This window comes from Cetorhinus maximus, chromosome 15, assembly GCF_964194155.1.
Source record: "Cetorhinus maximus chromosome 15, sCetMax3.hap1.1, whole genome shotgun sequence".
NCBI classification, from domain to species: Eukaryota; Metazoa; Chordata; class Chondrichthyes; order Lamniformes; family Cetorhinidae; genus Cetorhinus; species Cetorhinus maximus.
This window is the reverse complement of record NC_135893.1, coordinates 33,209,005-33,226,573: the sequence shown is the minus strand read 5'-3', so window position 1 is coordinate 33,226,573 and position 17,569 is coordinate 33,209,005. Positions and strand designations below refer to the sequence as shown.

Below are 17,569 nucleotides of genomic sequence, written 5' to 3'. Positions count from 1 at the left end.
TGATTACTAAAGGTTGGTAGAGACTGTCAGAACCAGTTGTGTACATGACCTTTTACCGCCTCCAGACAATGGTCAGTGTTGGGGAAGGGGACAGTTAAAGGAACTGAACTGCTAATTATTAGTTAACAACGTGAGTACCCATTTTTGGTTGTATAAAAGGGATAATGGCCCTCATTATGTTAATTTAGTTTAATTGGTTTATTCAAAAGAGTTAATGGAATAACAGGTTCAGGCAGCGGGTGACTGAGGGGATCGACAGGCCCAACTGTCTGCCCCTCTTCTGCTGCTACATTCATGGCTGGGTGGCCCTGGAGAGGGAGCACGCAGTGTCTGCCTTCTGTGCCCAATGGACACTGCGGGGTCTGGAGTGTTCTATTGACCCTTTTAATCACATTTTAACTGATGTTTATGGGCAGAATTTTCTGAGTGACGTGAAAAGGGGCGGGCCCCACACGTCAGCACTTAAAATGGTGCGCGGTGATGTCGGGCGAGTGTCCCAATGTCACCGCGCGCCATCGTGATATCTAGCTGGGTGGGCGCACGAATAAGTGCGACGCACGCCCGCCATTAATTAACGGGCTTGTTAAGGCCCTTAACTCGGCAAACGATGCCGATTTTGAGGCGCCCGTGGGATTTTCGGCTTGGTGCAAGGGCCCAACGGGCAGGCAGGTAAGTGACTTTTTAACAAAACTCATGCACGTGCAGGATATGTGGGCTCAGTGGGGTTGTCAATGTTTTAAGTGAAGTATTTATTGCAGCAAGTGTTTTAAACTTGTCTGTGTGATCTGTAGCAGTTCAGATTGATTTCCAATAGCTTTCTCTGTACTTTGAAGCTTCAGCTCAGCAGTCTGCAGACAGTAATCTTTATCAGGCCTGCAGCTTTCCAGAGCCCTCCATTTAGCCTGGGTATGGGTTCTGACATCTCCACTGGAGGCAGCTCCCCTGAGGAGGAAGGGAGGGATAGAATAAGGAGGACTGGACGATCAGCCTCCAGGGGAGCCACCTTTGGGAGGCCAGGCGCAGGCACAAGGGGCACAGGGCCAAGAGGTTGTCCAAGGTGGAAGGGGCTACAGAAGACACCACTATCCTGCTGCCAGGGTATATAGGCGGCAAAGCAGCTACCTCAATATAACTGAGGTGCAGTGCCGAAGGAGGCACTCTCAAGGGAGACAGTCAACTATATCTGTCAGATGATTGGCCCTGAGATCTCTCCTAACTGTGTGGGTGGACACCCCATGCCAGTGTCTCTGAAGGTCACAATTGCCCTCCACTTCTATGCCTCTGGCTCCTTCCAGGGCTCAGTGGGTGATCATTGCGGTGTCTCCCAATTAGCTGTACACACTTGTGTCAAGCAGGTTACAGACGCTCTGTTCAGACGGGCATTGACCTTCATCCACTTCCGTTGGGACCAGGCAAGTCAGACACAGTGAGCCAGAGGCTTCGCGGCCATTGCTGGCTTTCCCTGTGTCCAGGGTGCTATAGACTGTACATATGTGGCCAACACTGCGCCAGCAGGTGAGCCCGGTGCCTTCATCAACAGAAAGGGCTTCCACTCCATGAACGTGCAGATAGTGTGTGATCACAGGATGCTGATTCTGCAAGTCTGTGCCAGGTACCCAGGCAGCTCCCACGATGCCTACATCCTCAGACACTCCCAGGTGCTGAGGCTCTTCAGTGCTCCAGGCCGGCTGGATGGATGGCTGCTGGGTGACAAGGGCTATTCCCTCAGAAGGTGGCTCATGACGCCTCTCCACCATCCAAGAACAGAGGCAGAGCAGTGGTACAATAGGAGCCACAGCTCCACAAGGGCTGTGGTGGAGAGAACCATTGGTTTTCTCAAGATGCCTTGACCGCTCAGGGGGCGCACTCCGGTATCCCCCAGATCGTGTCTCTGTGATAGTGGTAATGTGCTGCGCTCTGCACAATCTTGCGCCGGAAAGGGAGGATGCAGTTGATGATGAAGACCTTGACGCAGTGGATGAGGCTGCACATGATGAATCCAGCAGTGGCTAAGAGGATGAGGAAGCACAGGGCAATGATGAGGGGCAGCACGCCGACCCGCTACTACACCAGGGAGGCAGGGACACCCGGGACACTTTAATCCAACGAACCTTCAGCTAGCTCCACACAAATGGATCTGCAGGACCAGCATTGCCTGGCGCATCCATACGCGGCACTTAAGTGCTACATCTTCCACCTCATCAGCTGCAACTAAGGGCTTAGTACATAAACATCAATGTCCACTCAAACACTCATGATATGTCTGTGAAACATACAAATGCGGCACAAAGGAGACACCCTCAGCCATGGTAACAAATGTGGACTTTATTCCCATACATCCATCAGATGGTGCCACAAAAATCAAAACAAAATGTTGCTCCAACATTGAAAAATATAAATTCTCTAATCTAGGGCCAACAGAAAAGCACCAGTGAGAAACCCATGGAGTGCCTAACGTGCCTTATGCTTACATTTGCGGGTGCTACGTCTTGGTGCCACCCCATCGCTCGGAGTGGCTTGTGAGACAGCCTGCTGACTCTGCTATTCTGTTGGCCTCGATGACCTTGGTGGTCATCCTCTGGCCCGTGGAGCCTGTGCTGGCTCTGCCTGGGAGGGAGTGGCCAGTTCCACAGCTGGCACCTCCCCAGTTGTCGCAGCCTCAATGGATGCAATGGTCACTGGCAGAGGGGCGGAGGAGCTGCTCACATCTGGAGCGCCGTGAGAGGAGCTCGCAGAGTCGACAGGCAGCTGCTGCGCCAACGTGAGGTCACATTGGACCTCCCTGCTCACCGCAGATGGATGGGCACTGAGTGGCGACACTTGATGCCCAGAACATCTCCCACATTGGGAATGACCATCTGTGGCCAGTAGCACTGTGAGAGCTTGCAGGTCCATGCATAACCCCATCAGAAGCTGATCAATCCATTGGAAGCCCCTCTCCATGAGAATCGCCAAACTCTCCATGGAGGAAGCCTGACACTCTGACATGAGGTTCATGCCATTACTGACACTCTGCCTGGATTCCTCCACCACAGAGACCAAGTGAAGCACACCCTCATGCAACCCTGCCAGATGCTCCCGTGCACCCGGCCGCTTGTCCTGCAGCTGCTGCATGGCGGACATCTCCAGAGGCACATCATCACTGCTCGACTCAGCATGTGCCTGGTCCCCTGCAGTCCTCCGGCTGCTGGCACCATCGGCACTCTCTGTCTGTGCCATGTCCTCCAGCGATTGTGAAGTGCCCTCTCCACTGTGCCCCGGGACACTAGCCAATGTTACATTCCCCACTGATGTGGTAGTCACTGCGCTGGTGCCTGGCTCGCTGAAATGATGTGATGCTTGTGTTAATTGACGACCCTCAGGTGTGGAAGGGGGACTCTGGATGTCCTCCTGGCGGCCATGCTGTGGTGATGCTGAAATTAACAACAAGGACAGTGCATCAGTTAGCGTTCAGTCAGTAACATAATTCATCCCTTTCCCCCAGGCTCATAATGCGCTCAACCTTCAAGAACCTAAGGAGACAGCATTGGTGGGGTGGTAAATAGTCAAGAGGAGGCCCAAACATTACACGCGCACACAGACAGGCTGGTCAGATGGCCTAAGGAATGCCACATGGAATGTTATGTGGATAAGTGTGAGGTTATGCACTTGGACAAGGCAAACAAGGTACGGGAATAAAGGGGAAATGGTAGGACCATGGAAAGTCACGACGATTACAGGGACCTTGCTGGGCAGACCCATTGAGGTAGCAGAACAGGAACATAAGGTGTTTAACAAGGTAAAAGCCAGACTTGCCTTTATTAGCCGAGGAATAGAATGTAGGAAAAGGGAGGTCATGTTGCAAGTGCAGAAAACGCTGTCGAGGCCACATCTACACTTCTGCGTTCAGTTGTGACCTGTGCTTCATGGGAGGGATGGCATTGGAGTGGGGAGAGTGCAGAGATCCCTGACCTGGATGCATGCTGGCCTGGAGAGTTGGAGTTATGAGGAAACATTGCATACACTTGTGATATTTGCCGTGAAGCACAGGAGATTGACAGGTCACATTATTGACCTTCATACCGCTATGAGGGGCATAGAACGGGTGGACAGAAAGCAACAATTCCCCTTGGCGCAGAGATGACTAACATGGTGGCATTTATTTAAGTTGAGGGGCATGAGGTTGACAGGTGAGGTGCCAAGGACCTTTTGGACAGAGTAATGTGGGACGCAGTAGCTGAAAGGGTCGTGGAGGTACAAACCCTCCTAATAAGTCTTTGGATGTGCAGCAGCGATGCCATGGCATGTTAGGCCATGGGGATAGTGGTCAGAAATGGAATAAGGTGACTTTGGAAGGTGCTAGAGACGCGCATCCTCAAGAGGCCAAGGGACCTTTGTTAATGACCCACACGTCTGACGGTATAAGTCTGTGAATGAGCAGTGTTGCTGCATTAACGATTGCAGCAATCATCAGTGCTTTGGATGGTGGGAAGACAGAGTGGATGGGACTGTGGGCCTCAAATACCTGGCTGCTGCACCCCAGCCTCACCGACACCTGCCGACCTGGCTGCATGGCGCCTTTCCAGCTCCACGGCCTGTTCTTCAAATAGGTTGAGTATGTGGAGCATGGGCTGGCCACCATCAGTGCGCATAGGCTCATGGATGTGTGCACATTTTTCTCCTGCAGAACAGAGGATTTATTGGGGCTGATCGCTCATGTACTCTGCAAGCGCACACCGCACCCCAACCACAATGGCCCATCTGAGGCCTCCAGCGGCTCCTGTCCACACTACTGGTGATCAGTCCCCAGAAGATAGTACGGCTGCTCCCAACCCCCTCCCCCAGTGGCCACTTTGGACACATTCGGCGTCCATCACTTTGAATAACACATGGGTCTTAGCGCCCATGGCAAGGAGGCACAACTAGGTGCGGCGCCGAGGCCAGCAGATGGCTCTTGGCCATGACTCCTGAGGCTCCCCTTCCACCATCTCATCACCATCAATAAGACATGTGTTGGAGTTCTGAGTATGTGTCTATCTGCCTCCCCTGCAGGTTGCCCCCAGACTACTCAGGTGCGACAAACACCAACACATGGTTTGGGGAGAACCCATCTTCTCAACCATTAAGGCTGATGTAAGCATGGTCACTATCTGCCCACCCAGCGTGTGCTAAATGCCCAATGCAGTAATGACATTAAGACGTGGGGGGTGGGGGGTGGTGGCCTCAAAGGCTAAGGCTACCTGCTGGGTTAAATGGCCAAGGCCAACATGGTACTCACCCTTCCAGAGCGCAACAAATCATTGAAGTGCTTGCAGCACTGGATCCATGTTCACCGCACAACATCCCTGGAGCTGACCACCTCCGCCACCTCCTGCCAGACCCGCTTCGTCACATGGGGGGCCCTCCTCCTCCCATCTCGGGTAAACAGGACCTCTCGCCGTGCTGCCACCTCCTCAACAAGGGCAGCAAGGCAGTCATCAGAGAAGTGAGGGGCACGTTGGCCTTTTTTTATGCAGACTGCCGGTTCCCCATTGGAACCGGCTGTCTGTACACGCCCGCCGCAATTTTAAAAGTCCCGCTCTCCACAGGAGTGTGAAATGCGCAGGACGGGCCTTAATTGGCCTGCCCTGAACAAAATGGCGGCGCGCCCCACGATTGTTTCAGCTCCGCCCGCCCACCGAACGGAAAATTCAGTCCAATAAATAGCCTTTGAGATTAGTTTTTCTTTTTGCAGTATCCCTTTAAGGGGCTGCTTTCTAACTTAATCCATTGTTATGTTAATTTAGTTTAATTGGTTTAATCAAAAGAGTAAAAGGGATAACAAGTGAGACAAGTTCTCTCTGTGGAGAGTTCTATGCACCAGAAATAAAACCCTAGCTGAAGGAGTGTGTCTTGGCCTCGGTCTTTATTGCCAGCTATTGGAGCTTAACAGAGATAAAAACAAAAAGCTAAAAGCTACTGCGGATGCTGGAAACCCAAAACAAAAACAGAATTACCTGGAAAAACTCAGCAGGTCTGGCAGCATCGGTGGAGAAGAAATCAGTTAACGTTTCGAGCCTTCACGGCCCTTCAGCAGAACTGAAGCATAGTCAGGAGAAAGGAGAAATATAAGCTGGTTTAAGGTGGGGGGGCGGGGGGAAGAGAGAAGTTGAGGGTGTGGTGATTGTGGAGATAAGCAAGCCGTGATAGGAGCAGATAATCAAAAGATGTCACAGACAAAAGGATCAAAGAGGTGTTGAAGGTGGTGATATTTGTCTAAGAAAAGTGCTAATTAAGAATGGAAGACAGGACAATCAAAGTACAGCTCTAGTACTAGGGTGGGGTGGAAAAGACTAACAAGGTTTTAGTTTTAGATTTAAAAATAATGGAAATAGGTGGGGAAAGAAGAATCTATATAAATTATTGAAAAAAAAGGGGGGTAGGGGGGAGAAACGGGGTCGGGATGGGGGAGGGGGAGTTTAAGATCTAAAGTTGTTGAATTCAATATTCAGCCCGGAAGGCTGTAAAGTGCCTAGTCGGAAGATGAGGTGCTGTTCCTCCAGTTTGCGTTGGGCTTCACTGGAACAATGCAGCAAGCCAAGGACAGACATGTGGGCAAGAGAACAGGGTGGAGTGTTAAAATGGCAAGCGACAGGGAGGTTTGGGTCTTTCTTGCGGACAGACCGCAGGTATTCTGCAAAACGGTCGCCCAGTTTGCGTTTGGTCTCTCCAATGTAGAGGAGACCGCATTGGGAGCAACGAATGCAGTAGACTAAGTTAGGGGAAATGCAAGTGAAATGCTGCTTCACTTGAAAGGAGTGTTTGGGCCCTTGGACGGTGAGGAGAGAGGAAGTGAAGGGGCAGGTGTTGCATCTTCTGCGTGGGCATGGGGAGGTGCCATAAGTGGGGGTTGAGGAGTAGGGGGTGATGGAGGAGTGGACCAGGGTGTCCCGGAGGGAACGATCCCTACAGAATGCCGTCGGGGGGTGAAGGGAAGATGTGTTTGGTGGTGGCATCATGCTGGAGTTGGCGGAAATGGCGGAGGATGATCCTTTGAATGCGGAGGCTGGTGGGGTGATAAGTGAGGACAAGGGGGACCCTATCATGTTTCTGGGAAGGAGGAGAAGGCGTGAGGGAGGATGCGCGGGATATGGGCCGGACACGGTTGAGGGCCCTGTCAACGACCGTGGATGGAAAACCTCGGTTAAGGAAGAAGGAGGACATGTCAGAGGAGCTGTTTTTGAAGGTAGCGTCATCAGAACAGATGCGACAGAGGTGAAGGAACTGAGAGAATGGGATGGAGTCTTTACAGGAAGCGGGGTGTGAGGAGTTGTAGTCGAGGTAGCTGTGGGAGTCGGTAGGCTTGTAATGGATATTGGTGGACAGTCTATCATCAGAAATTGAGACAGAGAGGTCAAGGAAGGGAAGAGAAGTGTCAGAGATGGACCATGTGAAAATGATGGAGGGGTGGAGATTGGAAGCAAAATTAATAAATTTTTCCAGGTCCCGACGAGAGCATGAAGCAGCACCGAAGTAATCATCGATGTGCCGGAGAAAGAGTTGTGGGAGGGGGCCGGAGTAGGACTGGAACAAGGAATTTTCCACATACCCCATAAAGAGACAGGCATAGCTGGGGCCCATGCGGGTACCCATAGCCACACCTTTTATTTGGAGGAAGTGAGAGGAGTTAAAGGAGAAATTGTTCAGTGTGAGAACAAGTTCAGCCAGACGGAGGAGAGTAGTGGTGGATGGGGATTGTTGGGGCCTCTGTTCAAGGAAGAAGCTAAGGGCCCTCAGACCATCCTGGTGGGGGATGGAGGTGTAGAGGGATTGGACATCCATGGTGAAGAGGAAGCGGTTGGGGCCAGGGAACTGGAAATTGTTGATGTGACGTAAGGTGTCAGAGGAATCACGGATGTAGGTGGGAAGGGACTGGACAAGGGGAGAGAGAAGGGAGTCAAGATAACGAGAAATGAGTTCCGTGGGGCAGGAACAGGCTGACATGATCGGTCTGCCAGGACAGTTCTGTTTGTGGATTTTGGGTAGGAGGTAGAAGCGGGCCGTCCGAGGTTGGGCGACTATCAAGTTGGAAGCTGTGGGAGGAAGATCTCCAGAGGAGATGAGGTCAGTGACAGTCCTGGAAACAATGGCTTGGTGTTCTGTGGTGGGGTCATGGTCCAGGGAGAGGTAGGAGGAAGTGTCTGCGAGTTGACGCTCAGCCTCCGTGAGGTAGAGGTCAATGCGCCAGACAACAACAGTACCACCCTTGTCAGCGGGTTTGATGACAATGTTGGGGTTGGACCTGAGAGAACGGAGTGCAGTGAGTTCAGAGAGAGACAGATTAGAATGGGTGAGAGGAGCAGAGAAATTGAGACGGCTAATGTCACGCCGACAGTTCTCAATGAAAAGATCAAGAGAAGGTAAGAATCCAGAGGGAGGGGTCCAAGTAGAGGGAGAATATTGAGGTGGGTAAAAGGATCCGTTGAACGGGGAGAGGACTCCTGCCCAAAGAAGTGAGCACGGAGACGAAGACAGCGGAAGAAGAGTTCAGCATCATGCCGAGCCCGAAATTCATTGAGATGAGGGCGTAAGCAGAAGCTGGAGCTTAACAGTCAGGAGATGATGTTTTATTTTGTCTGAGCTTCATTCAGACCTAGCTCTGCTAAGGTGAAATGACAGTGCTCTGATGCATCCAATTACATAGTCTCCCAAAAAGCTGATTGGAGATTTTGGGGAAGGTTTTATGTTAAATAACTTTCCATGTAATTTGCCCTTTTTAATGAATTATCTCTTTCATGTTGGTACTCTCTAGGCCTGTTGGTATAAGGTAGTCACCCTGATTGGGAGAACAAGTAACAAGTGTTGTTTTCTGCTATTTGTACCTGTTGATGAACGCAGCAGTGATAAACTACAGAATACGTGGGAATTGGAAAGAAGAGTGGGGCTAAAATTTGGATTAAAACACAGCAGTGGTAAGCGCTAATTAGAATTTCATACATTTGGTCCAATCTTCCCACAATGGTGATGGTTTTGCCAGAAGTAGTTTGGGGCTTGCCTCCTAATAGCCAGCACAACACTGCTGTGACCCCAGTCTATTTTCTTTTATAGAAATTTATAAAATGATTGCAGCACAGAAGGAGACCATTTGGCCTATCAAGTCTCTGCTGGCTCTCTGTAGGAGCAGCTTCCTGCTTTTTCCCCATAACCCTGCAAATTCTTTTTACCGAATTATCCAATTCCCTCTTCAAAGCCACAATTGAATTTGCCGCCACCATGCCCTCAGGCAGTGCATTCCAGATTGTAACCACTCACTGCGTAAAAAGGTTTTTCCTCATGTTGCATCTGGTTCTTCAATCAATCATCTTAACTCAGTGTCCTCTGGTTCTCGACCCTAGTCGGGAACAGTTTCTCCCTATCCACAATGTACAGATCCCTCATTATTTTGAACATCTCTATCAAATCTCCACTCAACCTTCTCTTATCTAAAGTCTCAGCTTTCCCAATCTATCCATGGAACTGGAGTTTCTCATCCCCGGAACCATTACCCTGAATCTTTTCTACACCCCCTCGAGTGCCATCCTAAAGTGTGGTGCCCGGAGCTGGACACAATAGGAGGTGACCGGGCTTTTGGCTGCTGGCTGGAGAGCTGGCAAGACCCCTGAATCACCTCTTTTTGGGAATGCCAGCTTTTTGTGCCACTCAGACACTTGACAGGCCAACAGTGGACCTTTCCCCAGAATCAGGGACCCTGGTGGAGGGGGGTGGTGACGCGAAGGGGGGGAGGTTGCGGATTTCACACCTGCCAAGTGCTGCTGGCCAATCAGAGGCCAGCAGGTCTCCCATACACTGCAGCACCACCAGGGAGGTGGTGGCTGCTCCTGGTACTGCACACACCCAAGGCCTCAGGTTGCTGAGGTACCCAGGCACAGCTCAATGATGACAGGAATAGGGTCTTGGGATGGGGATTCCAGGAAAGGATATTAGGGGGGGGACAGCAGTAAAGATAGGGGGTGGCTCACAGCGAGCCCCCCTCCTTCTTGATGCTGAGCCCCTCAATCAGGCACAGAGTGCCTTTTGTTCAAGGAACCTCACACCCCCGCTCTATGAGCCCACAGGCAAACATGCCAGGATGTGATAACAGGACACTTAGAAAATATCAGTGAGAGTAAACCAAGTCATCATGGATTTATGAAAGGAAACTCATGTTTGACAAACCTACTGTAGTTGTTTGAGGATGTAACTAGCAGAATAGATAAGGAAGAACCAGTGGATGTGATGTATTTGGAATTTCAGAAAGCTTTTGATAAAGTCTCACATAAGAGGTTAGTGTGTAAAATTAAAGCACATGGGATTGGGGTAAAATATTGGTATGGATTGAGAATTGGTCAGCAGACAAGAAGCAGAGTAGGAATAAATGGGTCTTCTTCGGAGTGGCAGGTGGTGACTGGAAGGGTACCGTGGGATCAGAGCTCGGGCCCCAGCTATTCACAATGTATATCAATGATTTGGATGAGGGAACCAAATGTAATATTTCCAAATTTGCTGACGACATGAAACTTGGTGGGAATGTGAGCGATGAGGAGGGTGTTAAGAGGCTTCAATGCAATTTAGACAGGTTGACTGAATGGGCAAATACATTGCAGATGCAGCATAACATAGATAAGTGTGAATTTATCTACTTTGGTAGGAAAAACAGAATGGCAGAGTATTATTTAAATGGTGTTAGATTGGGAAATGTTGATGTACAAAGGGACCGGGGTGTCCTTGTACACCAATCACTGAAAGCAAACATGCAGGAACAGCACGCAGTAAAGAAGGCAAATGGTATGTTATCCTTCATTGCGAAAGGAGTCGAGTACAGGAGCAAGGGTTCTTACTGCAGCTATACAGGGCTTTGGTAAGACCACATCTGGAGCATTGTGTGCAGTTTTGTTCTCTTTACCTAAGAAATGGTATTCTTGCCATAGTGGGAATGCAGCGAAGTTTCACCAGACTGATTCCTGGGATGGCAGGATTGTCTAATGAGGAGAGATTGGGCCGACTAGGCCTGTCTTCACTGGAGTTTAGAAGAATAAGAGGGGATCTCATTGAAACATATAAATTTCTGACAGGACTGGACAGACTGGATGCAGGGATGATGTTTCGTCTGGCTGGGGGATGTAGAATAAGGGGGTCACAATCTCAGGATACAGGGTAGGCCATTTAGGACTGCGATGAGGAGCAACCTCTTCACTCAGAGGGTGGTGAACCTGTGGAATTCTCTGCCACAGAAGGCTGTGGAGGCCAAGTCACTGAATATATTTAAGAAGGAAATAGGTAAATTTCTGGACTCTAAAGGCGTCAAGGGGTATGGGGAGAGTGCAGGAGCATGACGTTGAGATAGTGGATCAGCCACGATCATATTGAATAGCGGAGCAGGCTCAAAGAGCCGATTGACCTATTCTTGCTCCTATTTTCTATGTTTCTATGCTTGTCATGCCACCCACCCACCATTGGGTGAATAACAGCAGTGACAGGATGAGAGTCTTGCCCTTACTGGGAATTAATTGCCCACTTAAGGGCCTTGGCCATCTACAGGCCTTCCTGCCACGGACCTAAGGAGGGTGGAGATAGGAAGGTGACGGAGACCCCATTCGCCACCCTCCTGTCTGATTAAATGTGCTCTGCCACAAAACTCACCATTGGGGAGGGCACAGGATCCTGCCTATTGTGCTGGTTTTAACCGCTTTCTCAAGGGCATTTAGGAATGAGCAATAAATGCTGGCTTGAGCAGCGATGCTCATGTCCCATGGATGAATAAAACATACCCTGCCCTGCCACCTTAAATGATTTATGCACATATACCCCAAGGTTCCACTGCTCCTGCACCCCCTTTATAATTGTACCCTTTAGTTTATATTGCCTTCCCTTGTTCTTCCTACCAAAATGCATCACTTCACACTTCTCAGCATTAATTTTCATCTGCCATGTGTCTGCCCATTCCACCAGCCTGCCCAACTCTTCTTGAAGTCTATCACTATCGCCCTCACAGCTCACAGTGCTCTCTCGTTCACTGTCGGATTCAAGATGCACTCCACGAGCTCTCCTATTTACCATCTTGGCAGCAGGGGTAGGGTTGGGATACCGGTGCTGCTGGAGCTTCCAATTAACTTAAAGGAATACCCAACTGATATAATGGCTGGGGACAAGTGTTCCAATGAGTGTCTGCAAGAAGTATTCCTGAGGCTTTTAGAGCCCAGAGCCTCCAGGTTTTCAGAGGTCTCCACACCGATTATGTTGGCCCAAATTAAGAAACATGTTCTCATCCTTGTTTTCAAATCCTTCCAGAGCCTTGGCCCCTCTCTGTCCTTGCCCCTCCTCCCCCTGCAACTCTACGTGACCCCTGCACTCCTCAAATCTGCCCTCTTGTGTATCCCTGATTTTAATCACTGGCTACACTTTCGGCTGCCTCGGGCCTAAGCTCTGGAATTCCCTCCCTAAACCTCTCTGCCTCTCTCTCTCTCTCCTCAGGACATTCCTTAAAATTTCCTCCTTCAACCAAGGTTTTCTTCACCTGCCCTCATTGGTGGATTGGTGTCAAACTTTGTTCAATACTGTCCCTGTGAAACAGCTTGAGATGCTTTGCTATGTCATATTGGTTATAAAAATGCAAGTTATTGTTGTAAGAACTGCTGGGACCAAGTTCTCAGAATGCATGAAGAATATCAGGCAGTGGAGGGTGTCACAGAGTGTACTGTTCAATTGGAGTTAACTATCTGTATCTAAAAAACACTATGGTGGAAAATGTCAATAACTGTGGAGGGACTCCAGCAGTGGACCCCTGCCTCCCTATTCATGAAGCTCTGGAATATTGCCCTGTTCAAATAATTATGTCCCTTCTGCAAAGCATCACAGGAAACCATCTATCCATGACAATCATATGTCAGTGCCAAAAACTCTCAGTTTCCATTTCCAGATCGCAGATGCAAAAATGTTATTTTTTTTTGTCATGCTTGAGAGGTGTCCAAACGAGAGGAGAGAATGACTGTGAGGTTAGCAGTGAAGAAAGGACAGCTGAGCACAAATTTCCAACTCTGACCATCAACCCTTAGTTTTTCTTAAGGGCAAAGTATGTTCAGCAATTTGGGAAGTTTCCTTGTGGCAAGATGATATACATTCGTTACCTTTGAGAATTGTACAGTGCACAGGATATTCTCCAGCCCAGGCATTTCTTGGACGTTGCTGGAGAATTGTGGAATCAAATCGAGGAAATGCTGGAAATCGGAAAGGCAGCAGCTGTGGACAGAGCAATGGGTTTAACATTTCAGGACAATGATCTTTTTTCAGCAGAGTCTGATTGTGGAAAATTGGAGTTCTCAGCCTTGCATACGTGCATACTTGATGCTTTTCAAGGCCAACAGCTCACTGATAGGATCCAGCAAATTGTTCTCGGACCACACAGCACAACTTTGGGTATGTACTGCTCATGGGTCTCCGAGCATTCTCATCAATTGCTCATTCACCCTTGGATTTATAATATATGCTCTTGGAATGTGAGCCGAATTTGCGAAATTATTTGCTTGATTGCGAGCGTAACCTGAAATAATCAGATCGGAAGACTGCAAAATGAACAAACACAAGGTCTTGTTAAAGGAATTAGAGTGGCTGAATTCAATGTCAAATCAGGTACTGAAAGTGCAATAAACAGGGGAAAATAGAGATTGGATTAAGAGAAAAAATAAAAAAAACAAGAAAATGTTGATAAGCAGGTGTTCCGGAAATAACTAAAACCCGAAGGAATGAGACCCCATACTTGTAATTGTTAATTTTCAGTGTCAGAGAGGCTGGCAGGCAGTAATTAACTTTCATCACCTTGTTAAAACAAAGTTCCAAGTGTATCCACAATGCAAGTATAAGAACTTCCCACTGCTCAGTGCATTTGATGCCAAGCAAACAACAAGATGCTGTTTTGAGAAGCTAACAGCAAAGTGGCAAATCTCCTACAGGAAATTTTGGATTTCTGTGCTTAATTGCACATCTGCTCTCACCTGGAGTTGCTGTGGTATTTACGCAATACTAATGGTGAGCACAACTCACCTCACCATTATTTCCACAGCCAATTTTGAGCCAATATGTCAAAAATTATTCAGAAATGACATTGGATCAATGGCTTGTCCTACAGGTGCCAAAAGCTGCATCCTTTCTGTACTTTTAACAGATTTTGCCTTGGTGGCAAAAGTCGCCCTGCCCCCACCCCTCCCACCCAAACCCCTTCATTCCCTGAGAAACACTTTTGGATCATTCTGAGAGTGTATACGAAGAGATTTTTTTTTTCCTCTTTTGAGGGTATTTGGAAATTGGGAAAGCGATAGACACTTAGTTTAACCTCAGGATCCAGGATGCTCCATGAACTGTATATCTCAAGGCCCAAGAACATGTCACATTTAATTCAAGCTCACTAGAGAAAAGCATATTTTGTTTTTGCAGTAACGTAAATTATGTGATCTTAATATTGAATTAATGGATAGAGCAGATCAATTTGTAATGAAACGAGCATTTTATTCTTCTTCACAAGCTTTATATTTAATGTGGTAATTTAAATAGTAAATATTTAAATTTAATGAAAAACATAAAACTTTCTCCAAACACATAGTTAATATTTTAATGTTTAGAGAGCCCTGGGAGTAGTTTGACTCTTCTGAATAATTTAAAAATATATCATGGGCCAAATTCAAAGTTCAGGCGACTTGATTCAGCTTGTGAACCTCAAACTAAATACCCCAACACACGTTAATACCTTGACAGGCAGGCCTTTGATCCATACATAAGGGTTTAGCTGCTCTACAACTGCGTGATCTATAAATGATTCAAAGATCATTCTGGACTCTGAGACACAATGACTTAAATTTATGCCCCCAAAACTCGTCTTTTGAAAATTATTGACTGAGTAACATACAAAAATTAACATTCACTCTTAACACTTTTTAAGTCCGCTGAACTCTGTGCACCAGGATGAATGGCCACATCAATGATGACCTCACAGGAGTGGTAAAAGTCAGTGATTGCACTCTGGCCTCAGAGCAGCAGCATTGACGGAGGGTCCCAGATGAGAGATGAGCGGGGCTGACTCATTGGGGAAAGTCAGGCAGACCCCATAAAGGGGGAAGTGGCGGGGTGGGAGGTTGTTATGGAGGGCAAAGGTGAGGGGGGTGGCCCTTGCCACCTGGGGGGGCACTCTATGGGGCATAGATTCTTGATCAGGAGGGCACCCCCTGTGAGCACATAGGGAGGCCGCCAGGGTATACTTGGTAGCCTTCTCCACAAGGCGTATGGTCCACCCACAGCCACTGGTAGAAAATGGGATGAGACTCTTAAGTAGCCATCAATTGGCCACTTAAGAATCTCAATTAGCGTCTGGGTAAGAAGGCCGTCTTTGACCTGCCCCTCCCCTGAATTAATCGGAGGGCCGTCAAGAAGGCTCTGCCCTGCGCCTTCCTGCCCAATTCTAAGGGCCCCCTCACCTCCCAGCTCACTCCCAGAGGTGGGGAAGGGAGGGGAGGGGGTTGCTTTAAATTTCAACTGGTGAGCCACAAGGAGTGAGACGTCTGCAGGCAGGGCTAGAAAAAAGGACCCCACCACGACAGTTGCGAAAATATATGGAATAAAAAGCTAATATCAGTAATGGTGCCCATAAAGTCCTCAATTGTTGTTAAAAAAAAACAGGTTCACTCATGTTCCTTAGGGGAGGAAATCTGCCATCCTTACCCAGTCTGGCATGTATGTGACACCAGACCCATAGCAATGTGGTCGGCTCTTAACTACCCTCTGAAGTGGCCCGGCAAGCCACTCAGTTGTATCTAAGAAAGCCAATCAGCTGCCCTGACTCAAAGGCAATGTAGGGTGAACAATAAATGCTGGCTTTGCCAACGACACCCACGTCCCATGAACAAGTAGAGAAAACCTACAGGAGGCAATTCAGGAGTCATCCACTATATGTTGAAAAATTCAATTACTCAGTTAACCAAAGCTCGGGTTCTACATTCAGGGACATACATTAACTGCAGAATACATCTACATCACCAGCAACAGAACAGGCACAAACTCCAACTTGTGCACTTCCTCAGAGTGCAGGGCATCCATACCCACATTGCAAATCATGTGCAAACCAGCATCAACCCGACGCCATTGTGAGGTGCTATTATTCCCTCAATCTGCAAATGGTGTATTAGCCAAACAATGCTCTTCTACAGAGAATGCTAATTTCCTGGGGATGGCAATGAATAGGCAGTGGTAAATTATACTGATAATCCCCGAGTGCCAAGGACTAAATGCTATAGTGATGATGACAGACATTTAAATGCAATTCATAAACACAACAGAAAAACATTCCATTTGGCACATGGTGCAACCAGGATTATAACAGAGAACGCAGTTAATGTATCAGCTTCAACCCAGATGCCAGGACCATTTTGAACGATCCTTGCAATGTTTCTCTGTAAAAGTGAGGAAATGCACAGTCGTGTGCTGCATGGCCTGTAACATTAGGATGCAAAAATGGGCAGCGGCAAGATCTGGTTGAACATTATAGCTTTGTGTTACTCATAGAATTACCATCAAATTACAACACAGAGAGAGACCATTCAGCCCGCTGGGTCAGGCTGTTTGTTTCTTTTCCAGGTGAGCACAAGGAAGTCCCACCATCGGCTCCAAATGATCAGAGAGCTGGTTGTTCACCCATGCCAGCTAACCCATGCCAATAACAGAGCCAATGACCACCTAGAGAACACCCTGAGATGCCCTTCCAGCAGGTGCCACGTTCCACTGGATCATACGCAACAACAATAACCTGCATTCATACAGCACCTTTAATATAGTAAAGCACCTCAAAATGCAGATGAGTAATCAGGCCACCCAAGGGAGCCGGCTAGCAGGTGGCAGGGTGGATGCCCTTAATATTGGGCACCATGGTGGTGGCACCATGCTCATCATCTGCCTGCCTCTGCTGGTCTTTTATCTGTAGGTAAACTCAAGGGACACGCAAGGGAGTGTCAGGTGGCTTGCCCACTCTTGGGCCAATTGGTGCTAATTCAGGGCCTCCTCCCATTGTCATTGGTATTTTACCCATGGCGGGAGGGGTCCATGTCACATGACGAGGCCATCACTGCCTTTTTGCAGTCTGAGGAGGTGTCTCTCCTGTTCAAAGGAGCCCCCTATGATGCTCACCTGCTGCCCCCCACGCTCCCCCCACCCCCCCCCGCCCCACCACCACCACCACCTCTGATCCCCACTGTTCAACCCCTGCCCTTCGCCTAGCCCTGGCGGTAGACCCCAACTTACCTTCTGATCCAGCTCCATCGACAGGACATCGGTGGGGCCTGGCTACAGCCCCAGAGGTGACCATCGCTCCCTGTGCTGCTGCTGGGTCTTGACAGCTGCCGACCAAACTGATTAGTCAGCAGCTCTTGGAGGCAGCCGAACAGCTGTAAAGTCACTGCGAGGTGACCACGTAAACATAGATATGTTCACACTGAGTTTTCAGCTGGGTGACAGGTCTATCGCCTCCATGTAAAATTCCGGTCATTAGGCCAGGTGACGACAAGCTTGGTCAAAAATACGGATTTTAAGGAGATTC

The 17,569-nt window shown here is 48.7% G+C and overlaps 1 long non-coding RNA gene across 1 annotated transcript in view; it reads left to right on the top strand.

The window, feature by feature from the left end:
• Nucleotides 1–12,967: 12,967 nt before the first annotated feature.
• Nucleotides 12,968–17,569, top strand: part of LOC144691203 (uncharacterized) — a 44,390-nt gene continuing 39,788 nt past the window's right edge. The window contains exon 1 of the long non-coding RNA XR_013579058.1: nucleotides 12,968–13,410. This is a non-coding gene — a long non-coding RNA (uncharacterized LOC144691203). The remainder of the gene's footprint in view (nucleotides 13,411–17,569) is intronic.